Source organism: Chionomys nivalis, chromosome 15 (assembly GCF_950005125.1).
Source record: "Chionomys nivalis chromosome 15, mChiNiv1.1, whole genome shotgun sequence".
NCBI lineage: Eukaryota > Metazoa > Chordata > Mammalia > Rodentia > Cricetidae > Chionomys > Chionomys nivalis.
The window spans coordinates 19,846,583-19,862,154 of record NC_080100.1 but is presented as its reverse complement, the minus strand read 5'-3'; the positions used below and the strand labels follow the sequence as shown (position 1 = coordinate 19,862,154).

The 15,572-nt window shown below is 42.0% G+C and overlaps 1 protein-coding gene across 3 annotated transcripts in view; it reads right to left on the bottom strand.

Moving 5' to 3' along the window:
• The window catches only part of Cdh6 (cadherin 6), a 137,272-nt gene extending 122,759 nt beyond the window's left edge, over nucleotides 1–14,513 (bottom strand). For 2 of the 3 annotated variants that reach the window (XM_057789587.1, XM_057789589.1), the window contains exon 1: nucleotides 14,190–14,513. The gene's annotated coding sequence lies outside the window, so the exon portion shown is untranslated. Of the gene's footprint in view, nucleotides 1–13,888; nucleotides 14,066–14,189 lie in introns of those variants that run through there. The other variant, XM_057789588.1, reaches the window with a different exon arrangement.
• Nucleotides 14,514–15,572: the final 1,059 nt, after the last annotated feature.

Here is a 15,572-nt window from a genome sequence, read left to right as displayed (position 1 = left end):
GATTTGGTTTGATGTATGACTACGGGTAGATAATAAACCCCAAAATAACCAAGGTTTATCTGTACTTATGAGAAAAACCATATAATCAGTTTCAAACTTGAGCACAGAAATGGAGAACTATAACAGCTTTACACCTTGGTGTAGATTACCAACAAAATACCAACTTCCAGCTAAGATGTGGAATTACTCCGTTACTAGGTGCTTCAGTTAGGATCTATAACTGGTTTTCAGATATTTGGTCAAAGGCACCAAGATAGGGAAGAGAGAGAGGGAAGGGAGTAGGAGGGACAGAGGTGGGCATGGCTGGGAGGGAGATTCCTAACCTATTGAGGGCGTCTATGGACAGTTCTGGAGACTAGTATGGACCCGCCTCTCAATACATCTGAAAGAAATCAGATTATTAGAAAAAAAGCTAACATCCAACATGAATAATGTAAAAGTATATAAATGTAGCCCAAAGTTTCATAATGAGTAGTTTCCATTTGTTCTTTCAATCAACGTTTAATGAGTTCTCTCTATTTGTCAAACTCACTGCTAGATCTTAAGAGCTTGAAATATGACTCGGTAGCCTCGTTCTCAGGATGCAGTAGGTAAGACTGAGATGGGCCTGCAGAGACTTCTGGAAAGGGGATGTGACAACTACAGAGAGACTAAGGATGGGCAATGACATGATCTTGCAGAGAGAAATAAATAGGAGGGAGGAGGGGACTAGATGCCCTGAGAAGAAACAGATTCATGACCTTTTCCCTGGCAAAATATCTAACCGAATGAGGATGGGTGAGGACCCCGGGGAGTCAGCAATTAGGACATCTGTACCAGTGGTTCCGGCTGAACATGCACCAAGTTGTGTCCAACATATTCAACCCCACATTTAGCAATGGTCATCCTATCCCTTTCATGACTGAAAGACCCAGTTCTAGCCAGGTGTGGTGAGCTACACTGTAATCCCAGCAGTCAAAAGGCTGAGGCAGGAGGATGATGGTGAGTTCTGCGCTAGCCCATGCTGTATATTTAGTACCAGGTCAGCCCGAATTGCATAGTGAGATTTTGTCTCCACCCATCTGACTCTTGTCTCTACCCCATCCCACTCTGAATGTCAAACTGATCCATTCATTCCCCACCTAATTTCTGCCTATTGAATACATGTTTCCCAAAAGACTTTTACGTCTTTTTAAATACCTACTGAAACCAACCTAATGTCAAAGCACATGGTGCCATCAGCCTTTGCACAAAGATGTTCATTAAATAGTTATTGAAGGGATTAAAGACAGGAAGACTATGAAATATTTGGAAATATCCTGTCAAAACCTAAAACACATCAGGGTTTTGGTGGTGAAGAGGGATGTGATACTGATTTTGAAGCTGGGCAGGATGTTAAATGGCAAACTTAAAAACAAACAAAAATACTGCCAATGTCACTCAAGACTCAATGCTAATTCTGAATTCCTAGGATGTAAATGTAGGGAGAACAAACAGCATAACTCTTACTATCTTAGACCTTCCACAGAAAGCATGGACTGCTGACCTTGGACAGAGAGTGAGGAATAAAATCCATTTCTCCTACATAGCTGATGTATGTTGTATTACCTCTGTCGGTCTCTCTAGAGCCAGGCACAGGGGCTCTCGATAAATATTATAGAATGAATTAACCAATGAACGATGAATCTGAACCTTCCAAACACTCTGGCCAGCTTTCCTTTGGGAGCAACAACAAGTGATTAAAAGATTGATTCAAATTAAACTGAAGAGCCGGACCTAAAGTGAAATGGTTTTCTTGAGGTTGAAATCTGTGGATTTGGATTATGATGAGTTGACCTAATTTATAAGAGAACAGATTAGTGGGCTAAGGGGTTGAGGGTGAGAAGGAAGGGGGAAGTTTCTTATGATGTTTCTGGGTTATGAGAAATAAATTGTTGTGTGTGTGTGTAATCTGTATACCCATTACTTCTGTATTTGAGATGCACACATTCGAATCTATCTACTTGCATTTATCCTCATCGCCTATCACCTATCTAATTCATTACCCATGCACTCATTATTTGAATACATAATGCATACATGTGAGTATGTGAGTATATTATTTTTTTTGTTGTTTTTTTTTGTTTGTTTGTTTTGTTTTTTGTTTTTTCAAGACAGGATTTCTCTGTGGTTTTGGATCCTGTCCTGGAACTAGCTCTTGTAGACCAGGCTGGTCTCAAACTCACAGAGATCCGCCTGCCTCTGCCTCCCGAGTGCTGGGATTAAAGGCGTGCTCCACCACCACCCGGCATGTGAGTATATTCTTACATATTAAGCATAATGGGCACCATAATGTACAGTTAAAACAGCAGAGGAATACATTTTACCTTCTAAGAACTAGCAGTGAGACTTTGGAACAAGGAGCAAAAGTGCTTTGTTTCCCAGTTTTGTCTTGTAAGTAGGGGAGCCTGACAGTATTTACTTCAGGGTCTTGTTGAGAAGACTGAATTTACATTTTTGGAATGATCTTTAGAATATGCCTAAAGTGGTGTGAATGCTTTCTGAGCGACAGATTGTAGTTATTATGCTTCTTCGTTCCCTCCTATCGTCTTTCTTCCTAAGATGAGGGAACACATTGGATCATTTCAACAAGAAGTGAAAAAAAGTCATGTACCTACCAAGCAAGGAAGCAGTTGTCTTAGTTATGGGGCGGGGGGAGAGTCTACATGTGGATACTAAAACTGTAAAGGTAAAAATTCTCAGGAAGACAATGTTTAGATTAGGTTTGGCTTCTTAAAATACAATATATGAAAAGCACAAACCTAGAAGTATGTTCTGTCTCCAAACACAAATTAAGAATTAAAGAAATCAAATTGTCAGACTCTGTAATCTGCTTAGGAAAGCATAAATTGTTAATCAGGCTCCAAGCTACGATGCTTGTGACCAACTTTAGCAAGAAGTCTGCCTGGAGGAGGAGAGGGTCGGGCAGCTCCGTTCTGAAGACTCAGCAGCCTGTTAACCCCAAGCCCTCTGGCTCTCCGGACACCATTGACAGAGTTTTCTTTGAAATAGACTTCCTTTAAATGAGTCAGTTATTAAAAATTAAGTTATCAGCACAGGCTCGAAAAATTATATTTTCACTAGCATGAATGAGATGAAAGAAAATAAATCAGAAAAATGTTTCTTCAGGAGAACTGTTTGTAACTGGCGGGTGATTTTCGCCCATCAGTCAGTTCTTCCTGAGCCCGTATGCTGTGCTCGGTCACTTGTGCTGCCATCGTTCTAAAACTCTGATCTTGTGACTGGAGAGCGATATTTCAAAGCCATTTTCTCATTTTCCCCCCAACCTAGATTTATCTATTCCATAAAGCGTTTTCTATTTGTATCAGAAGGGCTTTTGCTGGGAAAGAGTCAAATAATGAATTTCCCCAAAACTCTAGGCTGAGTATCATCCTGAGGAACACTTGTCAATCAGATGGAACCTAAATTGGAAAGTATGCGACAAGCACAGCATCTCCTTAGCATGCAGAACCTCGTGGCTGCTTCTCTATATTGTTGAGCGTAACACAGTCCAAATTTCACTCCTGGCTTTAAAGTTCTTTTTCATAACATCGTGGACATTAGCACACAGATTTTTAATTATTAAATGGGAAAACTTTGGCCCTTGTCTTTGGCGACTGGTAATTCTAATCAACCATGATGAAAAGATGAGGATACAAGAAAGAAGTAAGAAAGCAAATCATTTACAAGTTTCATTTTAGTGTAGTGAAAAACTGGGAAGCAAACAGAGGCTCTGTGAGCGCTCAGAGCATCAGTGTGATAATCCACCTTTGGCTCCAGAGTTCCCCATCAATCTAACCCCATCTTTCAATAATTTCTTCCACTCTTTCACTAGATCACATGGGATTTAGCTACTTGAGAGAATTTTATTAACCTCCATATTTAAATAAAGTCACTTTCCCCATTTAGTATCCTGTTTGGGATGAAAGTGGCCATTTTAATCATCAGCATCCATGTTGCACACTGCCCTGCTGGGTACTCTTCTGTGGCCATGTCTAGAATGATTTTATTATTTTTCAAGACAAAAAAGTATATGTTCATTTAAATTCCGTTCAAACGATGGGGAGATTTTTGTTTGTCTGTTTGTTTTATAAACCACAGTGATCCTTCTAGAGATATTTAGGAGTATGGTATCCACAGTTGATACCCACTGGCAAAGGGGAAATCAGTTTTCTCCAAAGGATGGTCATTGGGTACGTACATTAACCACACCTCAGGGCAGGCCCCTTCCCTAGGAGAAATTGGTCAACACAAAGCAAACTCAATGGTATTTTTGTAAACTCTTTGTTTCATTTTGCTTTGTTTAGGCATGTTGGGGTTTTTTTTGTCTTTCATTTGTTTTGAATTTCCTTTTTGCATTTTTGAAGTGTCTATTTGCTCATGTGCTTCTTGTTTTTTATTTGTGTCTGTTTTCTAAAGAGAGAGAGAAAGAACATAAGGACAAAGTTAGGTGAGTCGGAAGGTGGGGAGGATCTTGGGGGGAACTGGCAGAGGGGAAACACAATTAAGACATATGGTATGAAAATGTCAAATGCAGGCCTCAGAGATGTGTCTGGCATGTTCGCATTTCCTTCAAAGCCAGCTGACAGGTTGACCACTTTGCTTTCTACGGAGGTAGGACGTGCTGCCCAGCTGGTACTCTGGCATGTTGGGGCGATAGAGTAGAACCTCTTTTTCTTGAGGACAGTAACTACCAGTGATCCTGCTTCCTCCAGCTAGTTAATCAGGGCCTGCTCCAAACATCCCTTGTTTTGATAAAAGGAGTGGAGGTATCAAAAGGTTCCCCTGTAGATTTAATTCTTTATGAAACACTGGCAAAATCCCAACTAGGTACTTTTAAGCAAGCAGCTTAATTTGAGGATAATTGCTAGGAGATACAGTAGCTTGATGTGGTCCACATTAGGCTTCATCAGCGACGTAGTAGTCATGGTGAGCTCTGTCATTTTGCATTGGTGATTTCTTAGTCTGACCACACACTGCTCTGATCAGTGTTGAATTAGTACATGTTGCTAAGGAGATCTCAGAATATTTCATTTGAATGTGAAATTGAACAGCTTTAAACATTCTACAAGGTGGATGATAGATTAATAAAATTCATTTTTATTCTTGCAGTTAAAAGCATGATACACTTGCTTTCATGGATGAAAGCCATATTATCCCTGAGAGAACCATCACTTTTAAAAGTAAAAATGCATACATTAAAGTACAAATCAACATTTTAGAGATTTTTTGTTTGTCCATAAGTATATGAAGTTTATTTTTATGGAGAAATGCATCTCTTTTATTAGTTATTTGGTTAAGATGAGCTGTGTTTGCTCTTGCGTAGTAGATTAGATATAAATTTAAAATTTGTCATTGCTTGCTAAATAATCCATTATATAATCAAGTGGGGGAAATTAATTGTTTATGACACATTCTGGCCATCATCTTGGAAAAGTACATTTTTAGAGGACATGTTTAGATAGTCAAAGATCACTTTGGTTCTAAATATTAGAATTAATATCTATAGGGCTTATTTTTTTGAGACTAGAGATTGAACCTAAGGCTTTGTTCATGCTAGACAAGTGTTCTGCCACTGAGCTATATTCCCATGTATGTTGTAATTACAGGACCCAAGGATACCTGTTGGTCCAGTGGTTTTGTAGAGTTTGCCTTTTTTGCCTCTTCTGTAATTACAAGTTGCCTTTGTTTTTTGCTCATCCATATAAGAAGGAAGTGAACGAGGTCTCATTTTTCAATATGAAGACATTCATTATACAACCCATTGGTCATAGGGCTTTTGGATTTCATGGAACATTAACAGTTTTATTTTTTAAAAGGGGGAAGAGTTGACATTGAGTTGCTTGCCAGATTTTAATCTTGCCAAGGTAAAAGCCAGCATAATTTATCCATACATATACTCTCGCGAAAGAGCTGACATTCGAACTTCAAAGGAAGGTCATTGTCTGAGTTTTTAATATAGAATAAATGGAGGTTTATGAAACACACAAAATGTTGCCATTAATTTTCATATCTAATCACTAACCAGTAAATTTACTTTTGAAAGATGAACTCTTGACTTTGAATATCTGGAAGAGCCATTTATTTGGGTAAGGATCATTCAAAACTGTCCTCAGGTTCTTACACACAAACCAAGTCTCAAAGTGCACCACCAACACCCAAACAGGAACAAAATTTTGAAGGAGATATTAAAAGTTTTCTTTGTAATAGAAGTTTAAAAAATGTGGAAACACAGAAATCTAGACGAAGCCTTTATCTCTATTCTTATCGGTTCGTTGTCAAGCCTGCACCGCTATAAAATACAAACAACAATACCGTAGCTGTATTTCCTCTTTAATTTTTAATGCAAGAATTAAGTAGAAATGACAAAGAGCAATGACATCCAGTGACTAGATATCAAGTTATAGAAGAGGGAGATTAAAGAACAAAATGAATGTAGTACACCCGCAGATAAGTCACACTGCAGCTCCCTGCTTATCAGTTATCTCATATGCAAATGGTTGGTATGGGATGAAGTACCCGAGAACCTTCTCATGCCGCACATTATCTGATTATATGTCTCATTATCAAACTTTCTTTGGAGGCTGGATGAACTACATGATGTTTTAAAAGTGGCAATAGAGAGAACAAAGGAGAATGGTGACCCTTCTGTCACATGCAGTGACCGAGGTGTTAAGAGCTCTTCCTCCCTCTCACTACTTTTTCCTTCCTTGGCGTTTTTTTTTTTTTTTTTTTTTTTTTTTTTTTTTTTTTTTTTTTTTTTTTTTTGGATTTGTGTGCATATGCGTATGGAATTTTACTTTGAAAAGAATCCATTCAGAGCCAGGCCTTATGGTACATGGCTTCCATAATCCCGTCACTTGGGAAGTAGAGGCAGGAGGAAAAGGAGTTCAAGGCAGTCCTTCAATACATGGGGATTTTGGGTCCAGGGCTATACAAGACCTGCCCCCTCACTCATGCTAAAGTTATTGAGAGCAGTTACGATATAGTGATAGTAATAAAGTAATGAAATTGTGGCTTTACAGGAAGCAAACAACTTCTTTTACATATCACATAGGGAAGGATATAAATCCATCCTATCAGTGTGAGTACATGGGAGAGTGGAGGGCAACCTTGGATGTCATTACTGTGTCTGTTCACTGGGATCTGGGATCTGGGCCTTTCTGATTAGGCTCTGTTGGCTGGCCAGTGAGATCTAGGGATTGGATTGTCTCCTCCCCAGTGCTGGGATCATAGTCCAGACCCTGCATGGATTTTTATATGGATGCTGATGCTGGAGATTGAACACGGGTCCTCATGGGTGTACAGCAAGACTTTCCTGACCAAGTGACCATCCCAGTTCTATAAATACACTCTTACTCAGCATCCCAATCGCCTTGGGCATACTGTATCATTATTGTTATGATTTGGGACTAATGTACTTAGAGGTACTTACTATGAAGTCGGGTTGTTCCCTGCCATCAGGGAAACGAATGGTTTCAGTTTTAGCTACTTTCTCAAAGTGCTTCCTCCATCAATGAAGCTCTCTTATTAGGAGAAGATAATGACGCTCTGACAAATAGCCCACATATGATTTTCACTGTTTAGAAGCTCTAATGTGTGATTACAAATGCAATCTAAAAGTTGAGTAACCTAGAAACATTCTCCTTAGCCTTCAACTTTGCTTTCCTCTGGTCAAAATAATTCAATCATTCCCATGCCCTCTGCTGCTCAGGGTTTCTCAGAGAGAGAGTCACACTTGCACTTCTAAGATATTGCAAGTGTTTGCTAACAGCACATACATTAAATGCTTGGCTCAAAGGAAAATTCCCTGGAAATTCAAACTAAGGCAGGGCTAAGTAAAGAGGAAACACATATTAGATTTCCCCTTTGATTTACGGCGTGATTGTTATGATGCAAAGTGCGCATAAAACTGGGGAGCTGTCTCAGTGGTGGACCTGCCTAGAGTATATGAGGCCCTAGGTTGAAACTCCAGTTCCAGGGGTTTTGATGCTTTGTTTGCCCTCTGCAGACACCAGGCATGCATGTGTTACACACGCATGCACACAGGCAAAACAAACAGAACAAAAGCCCGCAAAATGGCTCCTGCCTGGAATTCTAAGCTCAAGATAGGCTGAGTTGGGCTGTGAACCATCCTGGGCTACATAATGGTTTCCAGTGTAACCTGGGCTACAGAGAGACATTCTGCCTCAAAAAACAAAACAAAAAAAACAAATAAAAAACCCCAACTCACCAAACACAACTAGAGTAAAATGCTTAGGACATTGCATGACTTTATAGGAGAGTTCAGTAAAGCTTAGTTTGTCATTATTATTATTTAGACATATACAAATTCTGGACTCAGCAGCTGAAGAGATAGTTCAATAGTTAAAGAGCATTTGCTACTGTGGCAGAGAACCTGACTTCAGTCCACATGGCCACTCACAGTCATCTGTAACTCCAGTGTTGTCCTCTGCAGGCACCAGGCACGCATGCATTGCATACACACACACACACACACACACACACACACACACACACACACACACACACACACAGAGAGAGACAGAACATTCAGATACATAAAATAAATAAATAAAAACTCTGAACCTCTCTCTCTGTATGTGTTTAAATCTTCTTCATCATATGTATAAATAACAGTACTGTAGACTTAAAAGTCTTCCATGCCAAGTGTGGAGGTGTTGGGGGAACTACCTCGGTAGGTCCATCTTTCATTCACTCTACCATACAAGTCATTTTGTTTGGTTGGTTGGTTGGTTTTTGTCTAAATCACTATTTTATACTTGGCTTGCAGGCCTCCTAAGAAGACAGAGCCACCTGTTTGACTTGTATGATAAGAAAGAGATGAGAAAGGAAAGAGCTAGTCTTTAAAGTATTAAGAAACACTTTCTTGATTCTGATGACTATCTGACCACATTAAAACAATACTCATCTGGTTAATTTATAGCCAAGCCATGATCATCTCTTTAGGTGGTAATTTCTAAAGGTTGATTTTCAGGTTTGCATTCCAGAGTAGAGACCAGCAGTGTGTATGAACACGCTAAGGGTGCAGTTGAGTTTCAAGTACCCTGCTTATGAGGAAGAAAGAGATCCCGTGTGAAACAGGCATGTTTTATTCTGTTTTGATTCTTGTGTTCTAACGGACGTGGAATTCGTCTCTTTCGGTTTCTGTCTTGGCCATGTCCTCAGCTTAACTTTTCTTGTTGCCAGTTTTCATTAATGTGACTTATTAGGTTTCTTGACCATCTTTGGTCAGACCTACTTATTTAGGAAATTATAGAAAGACACGGTATACTCTTAAGTGATGAGCTGTGAAGATAGATTAGACCCCATGGCAAGCTAGCATTATGATCTTCATCTTCAAAACTTGTTCTCTTCCATGAGAACACTGTGTATCTACTGGTAGAAGCTTTCCACCTGTGCTGCCAAATATTGCAAAATCAAATTTTAAAAGTTGCATTGTGACTTAAATTAAACTCTTTTTATAAATCTCAGAAAGGTGGTCTGACTGCTAGAGAAATTGGGTACTCAACAGTGTTGATGCCAAGATAATAATGAGACGAGATGGGATGATTAGAGAAGTCTGTGTGGATGGGAGACACAGCCCCCTGCACTCACATTTGTGGAACGTTTATGAAGGTGCTCTCGAGGTAATCATAGTACAGCAGGTGTTTTTACTGGCAGTCTTGGAAGTTCCCTGAACAGTCTAGTCTTGAACAGCTAGACTACTGGCTGAAGCTGCTTCCCTCGGGCCAAACTGTTTTTGGCTTAACCAATCTGACTGTTTCTCATCTCGTAAGTGAACCAACTTTCTGAAAGAGTATTTACACGTTTTCTCAGGCTCCTTTGGTTCCTACTCTGGGGTTAATAGTGATACAAGGACTATATTCACTTAGTTCAACAGGGAAAATCTGAAGTTTCTCATAGGACTGCTTTGAAAATAGGAGCCTTTACCCTAAAGAGGAACTTTTAGAATTATAGGCAAATTCATTTTTACAAGAGCAAGTTCAAACAAAAGCATTATGGTTGATATCCAAGAATGTTTCCAAATCTCCCATTTACCTTAAAATTAAGAGAGACATTCCTATGGAAAGTAAAGCAAGATCAACCTACATTTCTGCATTTCTTCCCTGGTTTGTAGAACATTTTCACTAATGGGCTCTCTCCCCCTCTCCCTCTTCTCTCTCCCTCTCTCTCTCTTTGCCTCCACTATCTCTCTCCCTCCCCCTTTCTCTTCCTCTCTCCCTTGTGTGCATGCATGTTTAACTTTCTTTTAACTTTTCGTTTTGTCTGCAACTTCCATAATGTTCTGGAATCTTTGTATTAAGGAAACACTATTCAGGAATAGGTGGCGTTTGATTATCTACATCCTCCCCTTTTGTGAATCAGATGAGGTAGGCTCAGTAGACACTGGTTAGGCCCAGACAGTATGAAAAATGCAATTTAAACTGAGTCATTGCCTGTTATTTTATAAATGAGACCCTAACTCTGACGGACCCCGGTGAATGGCTGCGGTGACTAAGCAGGGACAAGGCCACTGGCTTCTGCAGGGTGTTATCTCATTTGCAGCACATTTCAAACTTCAGAACTGATTTTTCCATTGGAAGTTGGAAGCTGAAGATTGTCAGTAGAAAAGGCTGATTCACTCTCCAGAACTTATCTTACTCTGAGTTCCAGGCGGAGCTTTTAAAGGGGGAGGTTATCTAGGGTTGGTGAGACGGCTCAGTGGGTAAAGGCACTTGGTGCCAAGCCTCATGACTTGGGTTTGATCCTGGAAATACACATGATGGAAGCAGAGAACCTACTTTTGCAAGTTGTCTGGATTCCACACAAGTACCATGGCGTGTGTGTGTGTGCATGCGTGCACATGCGCACTCACACACACACACACACACACATGAAAATAAAAGAAAAAAAATGTAATAAATATTTTTCCAAAAGAGGTTACCTAGAACCTAGAGAAAAATTATGACACATAACAATCAGAACAAGGGCAACGTGTGCATCTTAACTGCCTGGCATTTATGCGTATTTGAATGTGAACTCCTTACCGTTAGACACCTCTATTTCAGCACAAAGTTAGCAACATTTTTTTTCTTCAAACATTTCTTTAGAGACAAGAGTCTTTACTAGTTGGAATCATAAGTATAAACTCCTTCTTAGTAGCTGGTAAGATGGTATTTAGGAAGCAGAGCCTTGACAAGATTCTAGGAAAATATATAAGGAAACTCTTGTATGATTTTGATAGTGGTACGCTCATGATTAATTGGCCATTGCTTTTGATTTGGAACCATATGTAGACTTTTGAAGAAGACCAAAGGTCTACATACTTAGAAAATTATGAAAATATGTCAGAAGTTCCAAGGGAACTATAGAAATGGCAGATATGAGACAAGTATTAAGATTCTGCTTGGAAAATGCTAACATCTATGAAGAAAAAGCAGACCGGATCTTATTGTCATAGCGAGACCTGAACTGCATGGCAGAGGCCGGAGTGGTCCACTATAGGTCCCTACCAATTAAACAGGAAAGTTGCGGTAGCCGGAAATATGAAGCCCTAATAATACATTGCCATCCCCGACTACAAAGCAAGGAGAGCCAGAAAGGGAGCCCACACAGAAATTCCCAAGGAAGGTGGGTACTTTCCACTATTTATCTATGTTTTTATCCTTGGATGGGGCAGCCATCCCATTACCACTCGTGAGACCTGCCGAAGCCACTGTCCTAACTTGTTGCTTTAGCAAAGGATCACATGTGATCCCTCACGATGTGATTTCTAGAAATGCCAGCGGATGACCAGCATCTCAGGCATTCAGTTTGGTCCCCGAGAGAAGAGGATGCTTCATGGCAAGTTTGTCCTCACAAAGCTGAGGGAAGTGGCGGTTGTGGGAGGTAAGGCACAGGTGTTTGGATAGTCGACAACTTGAGAGAAAATGCTTTCGCTCCACATACTGTCTTTGCAGAGTTAGCACTGAGAAATGTAATTGCAATAAATTGGCATAAAAACCAACCAGGAGAGGGACTGGAAATCCCCCTGGAGACACCAGACTGTCACTTCCTCCTAATGGCAGCGAAAGATAATTGTGGACAAATACAGTGGAGTTACATCATTACATTTTTCTCTCGGCAATGTACTTGTATTTGTTGAAGAAATTGATCACTTCCTCTGCTTCCAAAGGATGGCACAAGCCATGAGACCAGGGAGGAAAACGTCTACTCTTTATTTCACCCCAACACTTGGTTAATTAGAACATATTGAAGAGAAGGGGGGGGGGCTGAGGCACAGTTCTCTGTTGGATTTCTTCTAAGTTTTTTTTTTTTCTGCATTAAAAATATGGCACCTGCATGCACTTTGCCCTCTTCATGACATCATGAAGCTATCCGCTTTATCATATTCCCTTTCTGGTCACAACTGGCTTTTGGATTCTCCAGAATACCAACACAGAGTCACATGCAAATGCTCACACACAAAGGACTGTGCTCAAACTAGATGGGGAGGCATTTGTCCATCCAACACCCCCCCCCCCCGCACTCCCCCAAAGCAGAAAGAATCCTGAGGGTTTTCCATTGTCAGGTAAAACTGTTGGCAAGAAGGAAAATAAGCCAGCTTTGGCAATCTTTCACAAGGCTGTTACTCATTCTCTGAGGAGTTGACGGTTAACTAGCCACATCTCCCTCTCTCTTTCTCCCCCCCCCCCCGTTAGCATCGTAGGAGGGGTCTGCAACCCCTGAATTATTAACCACCAGGAAAGCTCACAGTTAACATCCATCTCCCACCCCAGCCACACTGTCAAAGGAAATATCTTTTCTGGTCCACAGTGTGTGACTTCAGCAAGTGAAAGTGAAGAGACACAGGCTGATACAGCTTGCAGTGACTGTCGTAAGAAAGTGTCATCATAGGGTGGAAAACGAGTGGGAGAGGGAAATGTGTGAATGTTCCACATGATTAAACTTCTTGGTTCTTGAATGTTCTCAGTAGCAGTTGAGTTAGGCGGCCAGCCTCTTGCAAACACAGAGACCTGCAAGTAGCGTCCCATAAAATATGGATTTTATTGCAGCAGCGACAACATTTCTCAGTACCACGTTGACCTCGCCAGCATCTCCATCTCGAGATGGACTGTAACTCTTGGCAGGCAAATAACTACGGAGGAAGTGACCCTAGCTTTGCTGCAGTGTAGGACGCTGCTATAACTGCTTTCATTAATTCCACGCGAACGCAGCGGGAATTCCGCTCTCGCATTTGACACCTAAAATCAGGCGCACCAAGGTCTGCTCTCCAAACAGTCGGAGGAAGGCATTCTCCCCCAGACGTGTGTGAGTGCGTGTGTGCGTGTGAGTGTGTATGCAGCCATGGAAGAGCATCCGCGAGTGGCGTCTCCATATGACTTTTCCCTGGACAGTGTGATCCATTTTCGAAGTCCAGTGTCGGACTTGCCTTGCAACCTAAGCATTTCTGTCCTATAGAAGCCTGCAGGCATTGCTCCGAACATGCAAGCTAACAGTTTTCTTTAGCTCATTCTCCCAGCCAAACCATCTCTGTAAGTTTTCCTTATTGGGAGCATTCCAGACTTTTCAGACTACCTGAATTAATTTCTGCGTTACCCTCAAAGCCAAAGAACGTAACTCAGCCCAAGCAGACAACACACAGACCTTTGTATTGTTGGGTGGGTGGAAATAAATCAATCCCCAAACGGTTCCACCGCTCCTGCACGCACTAGCGCCCTTGGTAATTGACCAGCCAACTTTGCAAAGCTGGAGCTCGCTCGGCAGGCCGCCTCTGCCAGCCCCATGGAGAGGACGTCGCAGCTTCCTCTAGTCCGCTCTGTTCCCTGACACCCCCCCCCCAAACCCCTAGGCGGCTCGGTCTTACCAAGGCGGCGGAGGAGCGGCGCCCAGGCTCCCCGGGAAGCGGCGCCGGTCCTGAGCAGGGACAGCAGCGCCACCAACGCAGCCCGACCCGCGCGCCTGCCCGCACTCCAGCTCGCGGCTGAGCATCCCTCCCAACTCCGCGCACAGCACACACCCGGCGCAGAGGACCGCTCTCTTTCCCTGATTGGCTTCCATCAACACTACAGAATTAAAGCTATGTATATATAAAGAAGAAAGAAAAGGAAAGAAAGAGAGAAAACGCACGCACCAGCTCCGGCATTACCAACAGAGACCGAACCCACCTCTGTTCGCCTTCCGGATCCTGGGGACACCCTGCAACTAGCCCAGGATGCTCCTGCCTCCGCCACGGTTGCCGGTTCTTTGCTTCTTGCTGCTGTGGCTAGAACTGCAGCTCTCGGGATGGGAAGGTTATGGCTCGGGAGAGCTGGCTCTTGTGGGCACACACTGATTTGCAAGTGAATGAAGTGGGAGGGAGCAAAGAGAGGAGGACTTTGTTACAGAGGCCCAGTGCCTGCCCCCGCCCGCCCCCTCCCCTTGACAGAATGACTCCCAGTGTTTGAAGTCCGGAGCAGTTCGCTCTCTGGAACACTCCTGCAGCCCCAGGCTTTCCCTTCCTCCTTTTTCTTATATTTTTTGGGGGTGGGGGTAGGGGATGGGTGGGGGACGGCTTAAGACATACTGAGAACTTGTGTGACTCTATCTGACCTTTCTTTTATGCTCTCAAAATGCACCGTGTTCAATTACCAGCCACGGTCGGATGTTCTTTTCTAATAGACCAGGCAATTAAGATTCCCGGGGACACGGTACCTCGTGGCGCTGTAGGCCAGTTTGGGAAGATAGCACGCACAACATGCACGCGAATAAAATAACCCTGGTCTCCTGAGGTAACAATACCGACGGCTGTTCTTTACAGCATAAACAGACGCGAGCAGCCAGATTCATGAATGTCTTTCTCTCATTTCAAGAACACACGGATTTTTTTTTTTTTTTTTTTTTTTTTTTTTTTTTTTTTTTTTTTTTTTTTTTTTGAGCTTCGGGAGCTCTGGTGCTGTTTTGGAGAGGATAATTCCAGAGTGCTGTAGCATGAAGCCATATGCCCCCCGAGAGTGGAGAAACGGTTCAAATCCAAAACCCTCAGTCTTCATGTCTTCATGGATGGTCCATCATTCTAAATAAGGTGATACCAGGATATACTGTACTTACTGATTAGGGCGTACGTTGGTATTTAAAACTCGTTTAATGTTTTGCGATCTTTCTGGGAAGTTTCTGAAGTAAGATAACGTCTATGCTAAACTCCTCGGTACACATAGCTATCTTGAACGGCTAGCCTTACACTTGCCAAGAAACGACTTGTACTATGAAGGGACTAAGCTGCGGAAATCTCAGCTACGTCAAAGCATTGTTAAAGGGGAATCATGACTTTTCTGCCTAGAAGATGTAGACATGTTGCAGCCAGGCACTGTTGGATTAAGAAAATTAAATTTAATTACCACAATGGCTTCACCCCGGGTCAGTCACATCCCAAGCCAGCTGTTTCTGCATTGCTACAAGCTCGCAGCACGGTTTTCTTTGCCTAGTGCTCTAAAGACATTCCAGCCACTTGGCTTCTGATTGATTTAACTGGCTAGAGGTTGGTCTTCTTCCCAAGAGAGCTCTTACTAGAA